Source organism: Mytilus edulis, chromosome 10, assembly GCF_963676685.1.
Source record: "Mytilus edulis chromosome 10, xbMytEdul2.2, whole genome shotgun sequence".
Classification (NCBI taxonomy): Eukaryota; Metazoa; Mollusca; class Bivalvia; order Mytilida; family Mytilidae; genus Mytilus; species Mytilus edulis.
In genome coordinates, this window is record NC_092353.1 from 64882715 (window position 1) to 64901622 (window position 18908).

The 18908-nt window shown below is 31.5% G+C and overlaps 1 long non-coding RNA gene across 1 annotated transcript; it reads right to left on the bottom strand.

The window, feature by feature from the left end:
• Positions 1-3065: 3065 nt before the first annotated feature.
• Positions 3066-18434, bottom strand: LOC139492519 (uncharacterized). The gene is made up of 6 exons (XR_011656873.1): positions 18293-18434; positions 17827-17929; positions 15176-15275; positions 6472-6930; positions 3591-3671; positions 3066-3229 (listed from the first exon to the last, which is right to left on the bottom strand). It is a non-coding gene; the product is annotated as an uncharacterized lncRNA (long non-coding RNA).
• Positions 18435-18908: the final 474 nt, after the last annotated feature.

The following is an 18908-nucleotide window of genomic DNA, read 5'->3' on the forward strand; positions in this document are numbered from 1 at the left end:
GAAGCATTGTAGCAAAGGAGAAGAATAATTATTGTGGTCTGAGGCTAGACACACGAAAATAACAGAAAGGAAACAAATATCGGACTTTGGAAAAAGGGAGAGGGCTTTTGATACCTTTTATGAAATTCTCCATACATAATATCTTTTACAAAAAATCATCCTACAACAGTTCACAAGCTGTATATGCCCGCGATTTCGCGGGTGTGTTCTAGTAAAGCTTTCTATTTAGGACTATAAACATAATATCAATGATTAGTGAAGAAGGCGAGACATTTCAGCCTGTGCACTCTTGTTAATCTGTCCTCCTCATAACTTTGTTGCTGCAGTTTCTGTGTTAGGAGCACACTCCTGTACATGAAGTCCGTATAGTGTGAACATGCACGAGCATAACGTATCAACTGAGATATGTAAACACCATACGAATGAGTAGAGGGGAAATGGGAACTGATTGATAATTGGAAAGTTGGAATCGTCCCGTTTATCATAGATTTTCGTGTGAAGTCGTCCATCTGTGTCAATATTGAGGGAAAGATCAAGGTATGCAGTAATCGTTCTAGTATCAGTAGTATCCTTAATTTCAAGTTCACTGGGATATATGAGATGTAAGTATTGGCTGAAATATTGGTTATTCAATGATAGGACATCATCAATATATCGAAAAGTAAAATTAAAGAATTTCGCAAGGTGCTTTTTTCTTTGTCTTTTAGAAGGTCCTGAATGAATTCTGCTTCATACGAGTACAAAAACAAATCTGCCAGTAGGGGTGCACAATTAGTACCCATTGGAATACCGACTGTCTGTTGAAATATAAATCCTCCAAACTCAACAAATATATTGTCGATCAAAAAGTCCAGCATTTTGATGATATCATTTTTAGTATATTTTCTGGTAGATTCAGCGTGGTTCTTCGCAAAATATGAATTATTGTAACCCAAAACAAGAAATTTGTATCTACGATTCCCATTTTTGTAGAAAAATCTCTGTTTAATGAGATGGTGAATATAAAAAAAATATAAGAAGTGTTATGATTGCCAATGAGACAACTCTCCACAAGAGACCAAAATGACATAGAAATTAACAATTTTAGGTCACCGTACGGCCTTCAACAATGTGCAAAGCCCATACCGCATAGTCAGCTGTAAAAGGCCCCAAAATGACAAATGTAAAACAATTCAAACGAGAAAACTAACAGCATTATTTATGTACTAAAAAAATAACGAAAAACAAATATGTAACACAAAAACAAACGACAACCACTGAATTACAGACTCCTTACTTGGGACAGTGGTATAACAGTACAACATAAGAACGAAGTCGATTTTTCAACTGAGCATATTATAAATATAAATAGGCAAATGTCCCATTTCAATTTTTTTTTTTTACCACATTAACTTTGGTTCACTTACCTATGCTGTGTCAAATATTCAATCACAATCCAAATTTAGAGCTGTTTTAATCTTACATGTTGTGTCCTTACTTGTTCAACTGTTCAGGGTTCGAACTGTGCAGAAAAATCAGGTTTGCTGTCACTCTTGTTTCATTTGATTTGGGACTTTCCGTTTTGATTATTTTTCTGTTAAAGCCTCCTTTTTGGGTTTTGCCTATAAACAAAGGTGTTTGGCAAAAGTGCATTGTTTTTCTTCTTAAACCAAGTATCAGTATTAACTTCATTGTCCATAAATCGACATCTTAAAGCAGGATGATTAATACCTCATTTAAGACTCTGAGCTAGTTCACATATTTGTTTAGAGGACAGCTGAAGCACGCCTCCTAGTGCGGGATTTTCTAGCTGTGTTGAAGACCTATTGGTGGCCTTCGGCAGTTTTCTGCTCTTTGGTGGCGTTTTTGTCGATCTTACGACTTTTGTCGCAGAAAGCTCGACATAGGGATAGTGATTCGTGCTGCGGCGGCGTTAGCTAAGTTCTTAAAAGCTTTATATTTTAGAAGGTGGAAGACTTTGTATATAGATGCCTTGTGTTACGAAATTTCCGTCTGTTACTTCATTGTCCTTGACCTCATTTTCATGGTTCAGTGACTACTTAAAAAAAAGTTAAGATTTTTTTGTAATGTTAATTTCTCTCTTATTATGAGTAATACGATAACTATATTTAGTATGTTCATACCTTGCAAGGTCATCATGCCCGTCAGACAGTTTTCACTTGACCTCGACCTCATTCCATGGATCAGTGAACAAGATCTCAGATACTATAAGCAATAGGTCTCCTATATCTGGTGCATGGAAGGTCCGTAAGGTGTACATGTCCAACTGGTAGGTGTCATCTGACCTTGACCTCATTTTCATGGTTCAGTGGTTATAGTTAAGTTTTTGCGTTTCTTATACTGAATGCTATAGGTCAACTATATTTGGTGAGACGAGCATCAGATTTTCAACTTTTATTTCATTTTGTAGATTGTACATCAGATTTTCAACTTTTATTTCATTTTGTAGATTGTACATGTGTTCCTCAAATTTTTTCTTCAGGTTAGCAGGAACAATACTCCACTGGGGTAAAGCTGATGACCGTAACTGCATTCACGGCCATCCCAAGATGTTGGATGAAAAATTAGGTCAGTTTCTGTATTGCCTGTTAAAGGGTTTCTATATCATTTTCTTAACAAAGCATACATTGGAGCGATGTAATTTTATGAAAGATTCACACAGATATCACAAATTGCTACCGAGAAATGTGTATGAAACGGGAAATTGGATTTAAAAAAATCACTAATATGACCGTAAATCATAATCAAGATGACAGTTACAAGATCAGCAATTTATAACAAGAGTGGCCGTAATTGGTAAAAGATGACCGCAACTTTTAAAGGATGACCGACAATTCTAAGAAATATCCATATTTGTATTCATAGCTTTTTGTTGAGTTTGTTTCAATAGGGGCTCAGTAAGCGGATATAAATATGGTTAATCAATTTCTTCATGTCCTTTTTAACTATTTGTTGTATTTTGAGTTTAGACAATGATAGTAAATTGCATATTTCTCGTAAATAATAGAATATGTATTGATAACATTGATAACGACGTTAAAATTTTAATACAAATTGACAGCGATACGACAGAAAGTTGATAAAAAAAAACCAACCCATTAGTTAAACATATGAATATCCGGTAAACATATCCATCTGTATGGTTCCAGAGGAAATTGAAAAATCCAGGGTCTCTGTTAAGACTGTTGAAGATTGCAAGCATTGTCATAAATTATTGCTGTTGGTGGAACTGAAAAAGAAAGATAAAAGCTTTCAATAAGATAATTGGAACTGTGAGGTATTTGTGACTTCTGATACCCTTGCCATAAGTAATCTGTAGGCAGAAATTTCAGAGACATAAGGATACAAAACTTAATAATGCTCTAATCAAAAATTCGAATGAAGACCCATTGGTGGTCTTTGGTGGTTTCCTGGTCATTAGTTGTACTCCAATGGAAAACATTTCCCCTTTCCATTCTCAATTTTTGTATTAACAGCATTTAGTAACTAAGAAGGTGAGAAAGGCGGAATGAGAAAAGTCATATCAATATTTAGATTTTTGAAATGGAGTATTTTATAAGGATAGAAATAAATAAATAAATTTTCATTACCTTTAAATCTGGTTTTCAGGAAGGTAAAAGGCCAGGCTGGAGACTCTACAGAATCCATCACCTCAAAACCATAACAAATGCCTGTGGAAATTGAAATTAAAATACAGAACGTTCACTGTTTTGTTTTATTTAAACAAGTCCTTTAATGATACAGACACAGTTCAAAGAAAAGATTGAAGGAAATATTTTCATTTATAAATATTTTGGAGTTAATCCTGGAAAAAAATTGGTCACTTATCTTTTCAACAGGAATCTTTTTTTTATTTCAATCAATATAACACCTGAAACAAGAACAGCAATTGAGAAGATTGGAATTGATAATTTTTTTTTGGCATGTGAAATTCATCGATGATCTTTTCTTAAAATGACAGTCAGTTATAATTCTAATCAATGATTTATCTCCCCTTTGTAACAGTTTCGTATTAAATTCAGATCCCTTTTTAAGTTTCTACTTAAGTCCAATCAAATAGGGAGGTATGCATTACCTACAGAATGTTTTAATCATACCACAATAAAACTCTTTGAATAGAACCTTTATAATCTGCATGTAAAACATGTACCTTAATTATATTCTGCTTGGTTCTAGAAATACATGTACAATATAAGTCCTGTGTTTGAAATATTTTTGGAACAAGATATATATGTTACAGTAAATAGGTGAAATTAGGAATTACACGTAATTACTAAACATTTCAGTAAATACCTGTAATTACTAGCCAATTTAGTAATTACATGTATTTACTAGTTGTTTCAGTGATTACTGGTAATCACTGATTTTTAATGTCATTTTTACAGCTATTCACTAACTTGATGTTTTTGTTTTAAAATTAAAAACATAAATCAAGATACCAAATAAAAAAGTAAAGGGTAGGGTATTTTAAGGGAGCTTACTTAGGGATGTTGGAATATAAGAAGTTTTATGAATTGAAACTGGAAAATGGTTGTTTTATAGGTTTTGAAACTCCGTAAATATATGCATGAAAGACAATGATATCAATTCAAAATTGATTTTCATAATTTTGTTAACCTAAAATCTCCATCATGCACTGTGGTTTAAAACTTTAAAATCTTTTTCTCCAAATATCCTGGATTTCTACCAAACTTGGACAGAAGCTTAATGCTTATGGTCATAAGATAATATCCAAAAGTAAAGTTTGAAAAAAAATCCTTTTTTTCATATATTACTTATAAAAGGACTAGTTTTTCCCCCGTTAACATTACATACACTCTGCAGTTAAAGTTTTTAAAACATTAGAATTTATAAACCATCCTGTATTTTTACCTAATTTTGACAGAAGCTTCTTACAGTACTAGTCAAAAGATAGTATCTAGAGCAAAATTTTAATATTTTTTCCTCATTTTTGTTGAGCCTGCGAATAACAGCAAAAGAAGGCGAGACTATTTGTTCTGCAAAACCCTTATAATTTTAATAGCTTAATACATCAATAACCCATCTCCAGCTAGGGGTTGAATTGAAGGTATTCAATGAGGTCCAAATATTCACTCGCAAGTGCACAACTCAACAACCTTGTTTCTCAGCTAATTTAACAAAATAGACCCAGACTGGCTGCGAACAGTGAATTCTAATTTCACTATATCATTTTTATTAATGATTTAACAACAAAAAAAATACATTTTTTTTTTTTATATCTAGAAGCTAATGACATAACTTTATCTTATCTTTATATTAAGGTAATAAGTCTAAATATTCTTCAAATTCAAAGTTTTCTTTTAAAAGTTAAAACATAATGCTTTGGGAGAATTTTCCATTTCTGATTTCTATGTCTGCTGAAATTGGGTAAAAAATTATCTGTATAATGGCCAACTTTAACCATTTTGGATTAAAACTAAAGTTACTCTGATTTAACCAAATATTTGAAAGTCCATATTTATTCAATAGATTTTTTCATACAAATCAACCATTCAAAATTTTAAGAGTACTAACTGATCTACTAGTTAGTATTACCATAACTTTTGATCATCTAACCATAATACAACATTGTTTAGCAGTCAGTAAATAGGTGTAAAAATTCATTTTAAAATTAGTAATTACTGGTAATAACTGGGTCGTTTAAGGAATTACTTGTATTAACTTAGTGCATCAGGAATTACCTGTAATTCCTAAATTTTAGTAATTACATGTAATTCCTAATTTCACCTATTTACTGTAACATATATATATATATATATATCAGTCCTATTTTTGTCTTTAGAATTGATGTAAAATATCATTCATTAGATACAACTTTCTAGAATGGATGCATGTAATAGAGGACAGCTTCTGGTGTTATTTAATGTAGAGTAATTTTTTTAAATACATGTGCTCTTGAAGTTATACTGTAATTTTGAAACTAAATATTACTTAGGATGCAAATCTATTTCTCTAGTTATTTCCTAATTTTCAGCATTTATCAGAGGCTATATATTGAATATATCAAACAAGTATAATTTTACAAGCTTCAATATGGGAGGTAACTCTATTCATTTGACAATAGTAAGATGATCAAGGTTATAAAATTTGTGGTTTCATGTTTATATAATGATTTAATTATTTCTAAATTGTTATGTTTCTATGTGAAATGATTCATTTATTTCCAAAAGACATTAAAATCATAATAAAATTGTTATTTCTCAGTTATTATGATTGTGTGCCTGCAAAAGAAATTTCCTACACACCAACAAAATTCATAGCAAAATGTTCTACTATAAAATCAGTTCTGACCTATCCAAATATTTACAGAAAAAAGTGCTGACTCATACATATCTAACATTCCCAGTAATAATAATAATAATACTATTGAATTCCACAGGTACAGTTATTTACAACTCATTTTATCTTTTTTATAGTTTAATCTGAAATAATTATTTATATTAATCATACCATGTGGGCAGAACACTGTAAAATCCGAGGAAGGAGAGAAGGATGACGACTCTCTCTTTGTACAAACTTTTTCATCCATTTTCTTGTCCATAACATATAATCCCCTGCATCTGATCTTTGGTAAATTTGGAAAATATGCCAGAGCATTCTGTATGACTTCAGATGATGTTTCATGTTCATCAATTATAAAATTTTAGTAGTAATATCAACTACTGCACTTAGTATGTTCCTCATAAATTGTGGAAGGTCAGGTACTGCACATCTTAATTCAAACAAAACGTATACAGTGCTTTGGATACTTTTCATTATATGAAGATTTTGCCTGAAATTTTTGTTGTCAATGAATTATATATCTTATATTGTCTAATTGATCATAAGGGAAGGCAGCACACACTGGGGAGTTGTAGGAAAGCATCCTGATAAAATCTTGATATTCCTCAGGACAACTCTGAATGCAACCTGCAACAAAAGAAAATTATTTAAAATCTAATGCTTCATTAAAGTGATATGAAACCTCAAATAAAACAAAAATGATGCATATTTTTTTTATATAACTCAATGGATAGTTTTCATTCTTAAACCTATGAACATATACTTTTTTCTGATGAAAATACTTTAATTTGTTCACATTTAGAAGTAATTTACTTTTTTCTCAATTGCTGGCTTTCAGGTCTCAGCAATTCGTCATCATATTTTCCGTATGCAAGGTGACCTTAGCATGAACCTTTTTGTAAAAATTTGTTGATTGTTTACTATAAGGTGAGAATCAGTAAACTTGGCTACGAACACGACCTGCACAGAAGATTTTCTTGATGATATATACATGCATTGGTTCAAGAATTGGATAAAAATTATTTTTCACCAGTCAATCGTTTTATATGACTTTAACCCTAAAAAAAATGTGTGTTCACATTTTTACACATCATGGTGTTCCCTTAATTTGCACATGGGTTATGCGGTGGTGAAAGCTATAATGATAGGTGTTGTAATTAAAGTACATTGTAAAATATTAGTAAATTAGTGTCCAGGAAGCCAATAATTCAATATTGGAACATGTTTAAAGACACAGGAATTTTTCTGAAAAAAAAGTTCATGTTCACTTGTTTTACTATCCTAGTATTTAAAACATGTTTAACTTTCTGTTTTAGTTAGAAGTTTTGTATGACTTTAAAATACTATTCAAGAATGCCATGGACTGCTAGAAATTTTATATGTTAAATCAGAGCTGTATATCAAGTCTGAAGAGGGGATATAATTTAACTATATACAAATCAATATCATGTAAAAATGTAAACAAATATGAAGTGTTTTCATTGTTCATATGCACAATATACAACATATCGATATCTTCTAAATGTACCAAAAATCATTCTAATGCTTCTTGCTGTGTTTTCAATCTGTTTTTCATTCTTACAAAATCATTGTGTTGGAACATGGCATCTTTCTTACAAAATGTACATCATATCTCTTGTTATCTTATCTTTAATAAATACTCTATCTTTGTGCCTGGTATAAAGTGAAAAAACCCTAATGCAATATCTGGAGAGCATATATATAACATAAATCATTAATCTATGAAAATTTTAATGGTATACTGAGGGAGTGTGGTCATAGTCATATCGAGTGTGGTGATAGTTATATTAAGTGTGGTGATAGTTATATTAAGTGTGGTGATAAGTATATTGAGTGTGGTGATAGTCATATTGAGTGTGGTGATAGGTATATTGAGTTTGGTGATAGGTATATTGAATGTTGTCATAGTTATGTGGTGATAGTTATATTAAGTGTGGTTACAGTAATATTGATTGTGGTGATAGGTATATTGAGTGTGGTGACAGTTATATTGAGTGTGGTGATAGGTATATTGAGTTTGGTGATAGGTATATTAAGTGTGGTGATAGTAACATTAAGTGTGGTGATATATATATTGAGTGTGGTGATTATATTAAGTGTGATGATAGGTATATTAAGTGTCAATATGACTATTGACAACATTCAATATACCTATCACATAGGTAGATTGAGTGTGATGATAGTTTTATTGAGTGCGATAATAGGTATATTAAGGTGGCTCGGGACTATTCGACTGCACATAATTTCACGCATGAATTACAAAAGTATTTGTCGTAAATTCGATATATTTTTTTTAAATATTTTGATTGATTAGAAATGTTAAATCATTGTAGTTATGTGACTAATAGAATATTTTCGTTATTATCCGTATTTGTTAAAGGCTCAAAATGACATTTCACCCATTTTCACCATTTTCCCGCCAAAATTTGGGTTTAAAGGCAAAATATTTTTTTTTCCTTATCCGTGACCTATATTTTTTATTTGCTCATTCTTTGAAGCTATAGTTCAGCTTTTTATATTACAGTTTTGGACAAAGTCTCATAGAACGTTTTTTGATATTCCGATAAAAATATGTCAACACCTCTATTTTCCCTATCATTTCATTGAAAAATGGTCCCTGTTACATACTGTTTAAAAGTAAAATGTTGAGCTTAAATGGTCCGTGACCCCCTATTTTTTTTTCGACCAATTTGATTCACTTTCTGTAAAGAATAAAATAACAAAAAATACGGCACTTCTGATAGAAACTTCGAATAGGCCCGAGCCACTTTAAGTGGAGTGATAGTTATATTGAGTGTGGTGATATATTTATTGATTGTGGTGATAGGTATATTGAGTGCAGTGATAGGTATATTGATTTTTGTGATAGGTGTATTGATTGTGGTCATAGTTATATTAAGTGTGGTGATAGGTGTATTGATTGTGGTCATAGTTATATTAAGTGTGGTGATAGGTATATTGAATGTGGTGATAACTATATTGAGTGTGGTGATAGGTATATTGAGTGCGGTGATAAGTATATTGATTGTGGTGATATAATATTGAGTATGGTACTAGGTATATTGAGTGTTGTCAAAGTTAAATTGAGTGTGGTGATAGTTATATTGAGTGTGGTGATATGTATATTAAGTGGGGTGATAGGTATATTGAGTGTTGTCATAGTTATATTGAGTGTGGTGATAGTTAAATTGAGTGTGGTGTTAGTTATATTGAGTGTGGTGATAGGAATATTAAGTGTGATGATAGGTATATTGAGTGTTGACAGTCATATTAAGTGTGGTAATAGGTATATTAAGTGTGGTGATAATTATATTGAGTGTGGTGATAAGTAAATTGAGTGTGGTGATAGTTTTATTGAGTGTGGTAATAGGTATATTGAGTGTGGTGATAGTTATATTGAGTGTGGTGATAGTAATATTGAGTATAGTGATAGGTATATTGAGTGTGGTGACATTTTAATTGAGTGTGGTGATAGTTATATTGAGTGTGGTGGTAGGTATATTGAGTGTGGTGATAAGTAAATTGAGTGTGGTGATAGTTTTATTGAGTGTGGTGATAGTTATATTGAGTGTGGTGATAGTAATATTGAGTATAGTGATAGGTATATTGAGTGTGGTGACATTTTAATTGAGTGTGGTGATAGTTATATTGAGTGTGGTGATAGGTATATTGAGTGTGGTGATAGGTATATTGAATGTGGTGATAGGTATATTGAGTGTGGTGATAGGTATATTGATTGTGGTGATATAATATTGAGTATGGTACTAGGTATATTGAGTGTTGTCAAAGTTAAATTGAGTGTGGTGATAGGAATATTAAGGGGGTGATAGGTATATAGAGTGTTGTTATAGTTATATTGAGTGTGGTGATAGTTAAATTGAGTGTGGTGTTAGTTATATTTAGTGTAGTGATAGGAATATTAAGTGTGATGATAGGTATATTGAGTGTTGACAGTCATATTAAGTGTGGTAATAGGTATATTAAGTGTGGTGATAATTATATTGAGTGTGGTGATAAGTAAATTGAGTGTGGTGATAGTTTTATTGAGTGTGGTAATAGGTATATTGAGTGTGGTGATAGTTATATTGAGTGTGGTGATAGTAATATTGAGTATAGTGATAGGTATATTGAGTGTGGTGACATTTTAATTGAGTGTGGTGATAGTTATATTGAGTGTGGTGATAGGTATATTGAGTGTGGTGATAAGTAAATTGAGTGTGGTGATAGTTTTATTGATTGTGGTGATAGTTATATTGAGTGTGGTGATAGTAATATTGAGTATAGTGATAGGTATATTGAGTGTGGTGACATTTTAATTGAGTGTGGTGATAGTTATATTGAGTGTGGTGATAGGTATATTGAGTGTGGTGATAGGTATATTGAGTGTGGTGATAGGTATATTGAATGTGGTGATAGGTATATTGAGTGTGGTGATAGGTATATTGATTGTGGTGATATAATATTGAGTATGGTACTAGGTATATTGAGTGTTGTCAAAGTTAAATTGAGTGTGGTGATAGGAATATTAAGGGGGTGATAGGTATATAGAGTGTTGTTATAGTTATATTTGAGTGTTGTGATAGGTATATAGAGTGTTGTCATAGTTAATAGAGTGTTGTGATAGGTATATTAAGTGTGGTGATAGTTATATTGAGTATGGTGATAGGTATATTGAGTGTGGTGACAGTTATATTGAGTGTGGTGATAGGTATATTGAGTTTGGTGATAGGTATAATGAATGTTGTCATAGTCATGTGGTGATAGTTATAATATGAGGAAGGCGCTACCTTAAATGCCAGCTTTATACTAAGACAATGTCCTATATATATTGATTGGTAGTTGGTTGTTTAACGTCCAGTGGCAAATATTTCATGCATGTTCAGAACGAATGTCCTAGGCTACATTAACATATTGTTTATGTCTAAAATAAAATTATAAGTTCAGATGGAAAATGTTTAGGGAACAATCATTGAACTTGAAAAGGCAGGAGGGGTTATGGTATTTTTTTGAAAAAAATATTCTGATGAAATTCCCAAATTGATGAATAAAAAATCTGTTCAAGCAGAGGACAAAAAAGAATATTTTGAATTCAGATCTTCACCAAAAATGATTTTACCTTTCAGATATGCAAAATAAATTTAACTTTTACATGTATAAAAACATTTAAAACTTCCCAAACCGCACAGGTAAGTCTGTACACAGTAGTTTTTTTTAGGTGACAATGGCCGTATTTGCCAATTTGTTATGATAAACCTTAATACTAGTGTTAAATTTTGACTAAATAATTTTATTTGTTAGCGCTGAGGTGAAAAAAATCTGACCCGAATAAAAAAAACATTTGTATTCCTGATCATCTTCAGTTTGTGATTTCTACATCAATTTCATGTACTAATTCAGAGTCAGTTTTATGTCATTTCTTGCAAATATTATAAATTGAGAATGGAAATGGGAAATACAAGCATGTCAAAAATTTGCTTTCGAGTAATGTTTAATCATGTCATAGTTGTTTTCCAGACAATAACTTGAGTATAAGTGAATGGATCTCTATGAAATTTTACTAGAAGGATCAATACACAAAAGGAAGAATTGTAGAAGAATTGATTTGGGGTTATGGTACAACAATTTGGGGTTGGTTTTTTTCTAAATTTTTGGTTTTTCTTCCAAAATTTACCCTTTTTACATTGATGATACTGGTCTAGTATATATAGATGCAACACATACTGATTTGGCAGGAGATGCACACAAATTAGGGTGTTTTAAATATTTGATCTGTATAATTTGTGCATTTTCCCTATGATGTGTACTTCTTGACAATGTCAACGTAAGTATCATGGTAAAGAAAATATATTTGGTAAGTATATATATATTCACAATTGACATGCGCCAGTGCGCTGCAAAAGGATCTTCTTTCCCTTTCATCCCCAAAACTACACATGATTTTTTTCTCTCACAGAAACACATGAGTTATTTGGTAAATAAAACACTTGTCATTGTTTGAAACTTTCAGTAATAAAAACTTAGTTTAGCCTGTTTGGGCGTTTCACTGATTGTGTGAAAATGCTAACAGAAAATATACAAAACACTTGATAAAATTGCATTATCTGCAGAATTATTGATAACTTTCCTCACTATATATTAACAAGGACATATAACTAACATATTGTCCATGCTATTCTGATCTGAGTTTTTATTCATACATATACTGGCATGGCTGGTGCTGTTCCAGGTTGTTTTCTTTTTCTGTTTCTTGAGAAGTATTTGTTTAACCTGTTCAGTCACTATAAAGTGTTACAACTTTTATTTAGACACAACACATAAATAGTGACCAAAAAGGTACCGCTTTCACATGAGAGAAGCTAGAAAAAAAAATTAAATGTACACATTTTCAATATTTTTGTAGGACTTACTATCATATGAAATTAAGGAGTCAGAGCCTCCTCATGAATAGAAATGTTTGGGTTCACCTGATACCTGTTTTCAAATTAGTCCATATTGAAGTTTGAAGGGTCCAAAATTAAAATATGTTTGATTTCAACTGACATAAAAAAATTGGTGTTTTTTATATGCTAAATATACATCTGTGGTCATAGCAGGCTGTGCGTGGTGAAGCATTTTATTGCCTTTAGGTTTGTACTTTTTTTTTTTTGGTCATGAAAATAAATTTGTAGTTCTGTTGTGAAGTTGCTAACATGAGAATACCCAAATTGCACTTATTATCATTTTTTTTCATCAACTTTTTTAAATGTACCAGGCAAAAGTTTATTCTGTGCTTATTTTGTAGACTATCCTTGTTTATAATATAGTTACACCAATTTAATTTTGAGTCCATGTAGAGTCATAGAAAAATGGGTTTGAAATGACCTCCAAACAATCCATGATACTGTAATGAGGTCAGTACCCAAATTCCATACATCATTACATGTATGGTTAATTTCAAATCCTTAAAACTGGAATATAAACATTATGTTTTGTTTTATTTCTTCAAATATTTCACACAATTTGATATTATTCCATGCTTCAACTATTATTTTTTTAAGAAAAGGATGCTGGTAACAAATTTAATTTGCTAATTTTAAAAAGATGATTTAATTAGATAATATTGAAAGAAAACTTGTGCAGTTTGCAATTTTGGTACTGTGAAGTTACATGCCCTGCATTATATACCTATCAAAGTCATGGTATTCTCATGGGTTATCATAATAACTAGAAGATTGTGAATTATTTGAATATTTTTTTTGTTTTAAACTTTTGTTATTAAAGTTGTGACTTAGTCTGTGGGCTACCATAGGCGGATCCAGGGGGGGGGGGGGCATTTTCGTTGGAAAAAACTGTTGATTTTATAGGGAATCACTTAAGCATGACTGGAGCGCCCCGTCAGTGTGCCCCCCTTATGAATAGTTCTGGATTCGCCATTGGCTACATGAATAACCGTGATCACATTCAACAGTATAACCAACGTCATTATCACTGTTCCTTGTTGTGGGGAATTATGTGGCAGATGAACATAAGTAGTCAAGGTCAACCAGTGCACCGGAGTTTACCTCGCATGCCACATGGTCATTATAAAGACAAAAATCCGAAATGTATTGCTTGTATAGGTTTTTTCTGTGTTCCCATGCCTGGACGGAACTTTTACGCTAAATATGTTATCGTTAATTATGATTTTGTGACTTTTAAATGAAGTACCTGTAATTATTTAAGTAATTTGTTTAGACCTCACTGATAATGGAAAGTTGAAGCAGACGAAACATGGCGTCAGTTGTTGTTGTCCTAACTTCGGTAATTTCCGTAGTACAATAAATTTAAAATAAGCTACACGAGTTACCAAAATTTCTGAATTCTTGTTTTTGTAAACAAATAAAAATTAATGTCGTATTAAACATCGAAATTATTTCGATCTGTCCGTTTTTTCAAGCTCGCATTGAAACGTTCGATTCGGCCGCCATTAAAAAAAATAATCGTACGAGATTTAACGAGAGTGACAAAACTTTTCAGATGGGTCGTGTAGAGAGAGTTATCGTTCTTTATTCCAAAACGATGCTTCTACCATAAGTGCCAGCTTAAGCTGGCATAATAAGTGTGGTGACAGTTATATTGAGTGTGGTGATAGGTATATTGAGTGTGGTGATAGGTATATTGAGTGCGGTGATAGGTATATTGATTGTGGTGATAGGTATATCGAGTGTGGTTACAATTATATTGAATGTGGTGACAGGTATATTGAGTGTGGTGATAAGGTATATTGAGTGTTGTCATAGTCATATTGACTGTTGTCATAGTCATATTGAGTGTGGTGATAGTTATATTGAGTGTGGTGATATGTATTTTAAGTGTGGTGATAGGTACAAAATGTATATTGAGTGTTGTCTTAGTTATATTGAGTGTGGTGATAGGTATATAGAGTGTTGTCATAGTTATGTGGTGATAGTTATATTAAGTGTGGTGACAGTTATATTGATTGTGGTGATAGTTATATTAGGTGTGGTGACAGTCATATTGAGTGTGTTGACAGTTATATTTAGTGTGGTGATAGGTATATTAAGTGTGATGATAGGTATATTGAGCGTTGACAGTCATATTAAGTGTGGTGATAGGAATATTAAGTGTGATGATAGGTATATTGAGCGTTGACAGTCATATTAAGTGTGGTGATAGGTATATTAAGTGTGGTGATAGGTATATTAAGTGTGGTGATAATTATATTGAGTGTGGTGATATGTAAATTGAGTGTGGTGAAAGGTTTATTAAGGGTGGTTGTACTGATTGTGATGATAGAGATCTATACATTTCATTCTTGACTAATGTTGAAATAAATGGCATTTATTGCCTGCTATAAAATATCAAAGGGTACCTGGATACGGAGGTTCCACAGACTCCCCTAATGTCTCAAGCTCTATGCAACTGTTGAACCACTTCTATATGAAGGCAAGGCTTATAGAGTTGATCAATGTCTGAAAATAATAAGATTGAGTACAATTTAAAGACAGATGCAGTTGTATTTACATCAAAGTCTCAATGTTATGTCCTGCTTTATCTAAATAAGCATTTAACCATTTTTTTAAAGCTTATTGGTCATCTTAATAAGGAAAGAAAGTAATTATTACAGGTGATTTTACATAAGAGGAATATGATTTATTGCGAACCCTATCATAGTTTCCTACAGATTCACCTGCAAGTTACCTGTCCATTTAAACTTTTGTAAGTTCTATTGTCCCAACTAACAAATACAATAGCTATTGTTTTCTGTTTAGTTTATTCAATGGGACCTTTAAATTTCTTGCAAGAGAAATCTATCACTCACTGATTAATTTACCTGAACAAAAAATTGAACTGTCAATGATGGAAATGCATGTACAAATAAGTCATTATAAAACTGCATGTGATGTTGTATATATTTAATCAATAACACATTTTCAATTTGTTTGATAAAACTCTGATTTAAAAATTAAAAGTTGATTTCTGATCAAATTTCAACATTTTACCTATTAATAAAATTTGCTTTTTTTAGTCTGTTCATAAATAAAAACTTGAAATGATAATGTTTAAATAAAGGTCTTCATAAATGTATTCTTTATAACTGAACAACCACAAAAAACATGCAAATTCTTTGAAACACAAATGCATGCAGTAGTAAAAAAAATCAGAAATAGACTTTTTATAATTAAATCTGAGCTTATATTGAACAGATTGAAAATATCTTATTGATATTGAATAATTACTGTATCACATGCAGTTCAAGTGAGTTTATACATGTATTTCAATCAACAAAGAAGATATTTTTTTTGGTCAGGCAAATTAATCAATGAGTGATAGATTTCTCTTATAAGAAATTTAAAGGTCCAAGTGAATAAACTAAATAGAGAACAATAGCTATTGTATTGATTCAATGGGACAGGTAAACTTGCAAAAGTTTAAATACCTTGGTCAAGAGCAGACGACTCTGTGGTAAACTTTCATTTGGTCCGCAATAAATGTAGGAAATACTTGTTTTCAATTTTCTTTATAATTTAACATAGAAAGCAGAAGCGGATTTATGGGGGACATGCAGATCAGAAAACAAAATGCCCATAAATGGGACTTTAAACTGTTATTAAAGATGAATAAGTAATTTGCAGATTTTTCTAAAAAACATCAAGTTAAAACTTCAGGAACAATAGATAAACTATGTAAGCTTTGAAGTAGGAAATTCATATGCAAGATAAAGTATATGAACAAGAGTTTGGTTGAAAGTACAAGCATTTTCAGAATATATGTTATTCAGATCGACGTCTGGCCTCTAATCAACGTCTGTTCCTCGAAATGACAGCCGTTTCTCAAATCGACTTCTAAATCTGATGTCACATTCTCAAATCTATGATCCAATGTGACGGTATGTATTTCCAAAACTACGCTATTGATTTTAGTCGTCTTTAATCAATGTCCAATATCAATAAATAATAAATTACTGGATTTAATTGTTTACACTTATACCTGTACATGTTGTGTAGGGTTCAAACATTTGTACATACTTTCCATATAGATTTTTTTTCAACCCGAAATAGGTATCATGCATATTTAATTTTATCTTGATAAAAAGTTAATCGAATTGATTCATGTTTACAAATGACATGCATATAAGTGGATGTCGAAGAAAAAGCAACCTAACGACAAAAAGAAACCAACCAAACGACATCAAGAGGGCATTATTCAATCTTCTACAAAAGACAAAATAAAGAAGTACAGACAATTTTTTAATTTTTTTTAGTATTATTATTTGGACTCTTGAATATTTTTACACAAATTACTGAGTTTTTCACCAGGAGTGAAACATATACGCAAGAAATTGGCATTATGTTTTATGTTGTGCTGTTACACAACTGTTCTCATATTTGCACAAAATTGGCATTATGTTTTATGTTGTGCTGTTACACAACTGCTCAAACACATGTTTAACCCCGTCATATTCTCTATGGGCCTAGAGTGCAGTTGTTTCCGATGGTCTGTGTCTGTCATATTTGTTTTTAGGAATTTTTTTTTTGATAAATAAGACTGTCAATTTTCTAATTTGAATTGTTTACATTATTCATGGCATACCATATCTCCTTATTCTTATGTAATTTTTTTTTTTTTATAAATAGATCCTATTTGTCACACATAATATGTTCAAAAGTCTACAGATTTCAGCTGCTGTCCGTTCTGGTCAATTTTGTATTCGGTGTCCAATAAACAGACCTTGATTAGAGAAGCTAAAAATTTGACGTCGATTAGAGAAGCCAAAACATGGACGTCTATTAGATAGGTATCAAATTGGCTGTCGATTTGGAAGGATATTTTATTGTGAAGTCAGCTAGATTTGGACGTCGATTTGAGGAACGGAAGTCGATTAGAGACTGGACGTCGATCTGAGTCTTACATATATATACTGACTTATTAATCTTAAATTGGTTGTGAGGCAAAACATGGTAAAAATATACATATATTAAGGTTAGAGCAGATAGTCATTATAGGTGTATACTAATATACCTCGAATTACACTTGTAGCAAAATTGTCTACAAAAGCCTTTCTTTCTGCTTCACACATGCATGTGAATGTATGTCTTCTTCTTGCAAATAACTGTGGTACATTCTTCCAAGAAATAATACATAAAATATACATTATGTGGAAAAGTATTAAACATAGACTTAACATAAAAATACAGTTTGTATTTAGCCTGACCACAGCATAAATTCTAAAATTTACAAATTTTATAATTATGACATCAAATTCTATAAAAACACAAGCTTACATATATAATAACTATTCACTTAAAATTAAGATCTATGTTATGTATCTATACATTACTATATGTGTAATAGTTGCTTACCGAAAGGAATCATATGAATTTGTTCTAAATCAAATCATTAAAAAGGAGGTTCTTCTGTGAACAAATATTGAATAATGATAAGAAAGTTTTTATACTGATATAAATATTTGGAATGCAGTGAATACCTTTCAGTAGTTTGGTTTCTGAATCATAATCACATATTTTCGTCCAAAGCCAGAAATGCATCTTTATCAATGACTGCCTGCCGGTACTGTTCACATCTTGTAATATTGGTAAATCAAAGCTTAAAGTTGAACAGGCACTGTCCTTAAAGAAAAAAAATATAAAAATAACATATAACACTTGATAAACCAGGTGCTCCGCAGGGCGCAGCTTTATACGACCGCAGAGGTCGAACCCTGAACAGTTGGGGCAAGTATGGACAAAACATTCAAGCATGATACAGCTCTGAATTTGGATTGTGATCAAATTTTTGACATTACATGTTTTTTTTTTTACACAAAACAAATGCCAAGATTTTACAAATCAATTAAAGATTTCTTCTTCAAACTTTTTAAATCTAAAATTAAATAGTTGACACAGCATAGGTTTCTGACACAGAATGAATGTGGTCTAATGAACTTAAAAGGTTTTTTTTGCCTTTGAGCAAATCACTATGCTGTTGAATATTAATCCTCTCAAAAAAATGTTTGAAGAAATTTTCTTTTTATTTATGAAATCTGAAATGAGAAAAATTTAACCCCCCCCCTTTTTTTTCACATCCCCGTTTCCCTTTTTCAA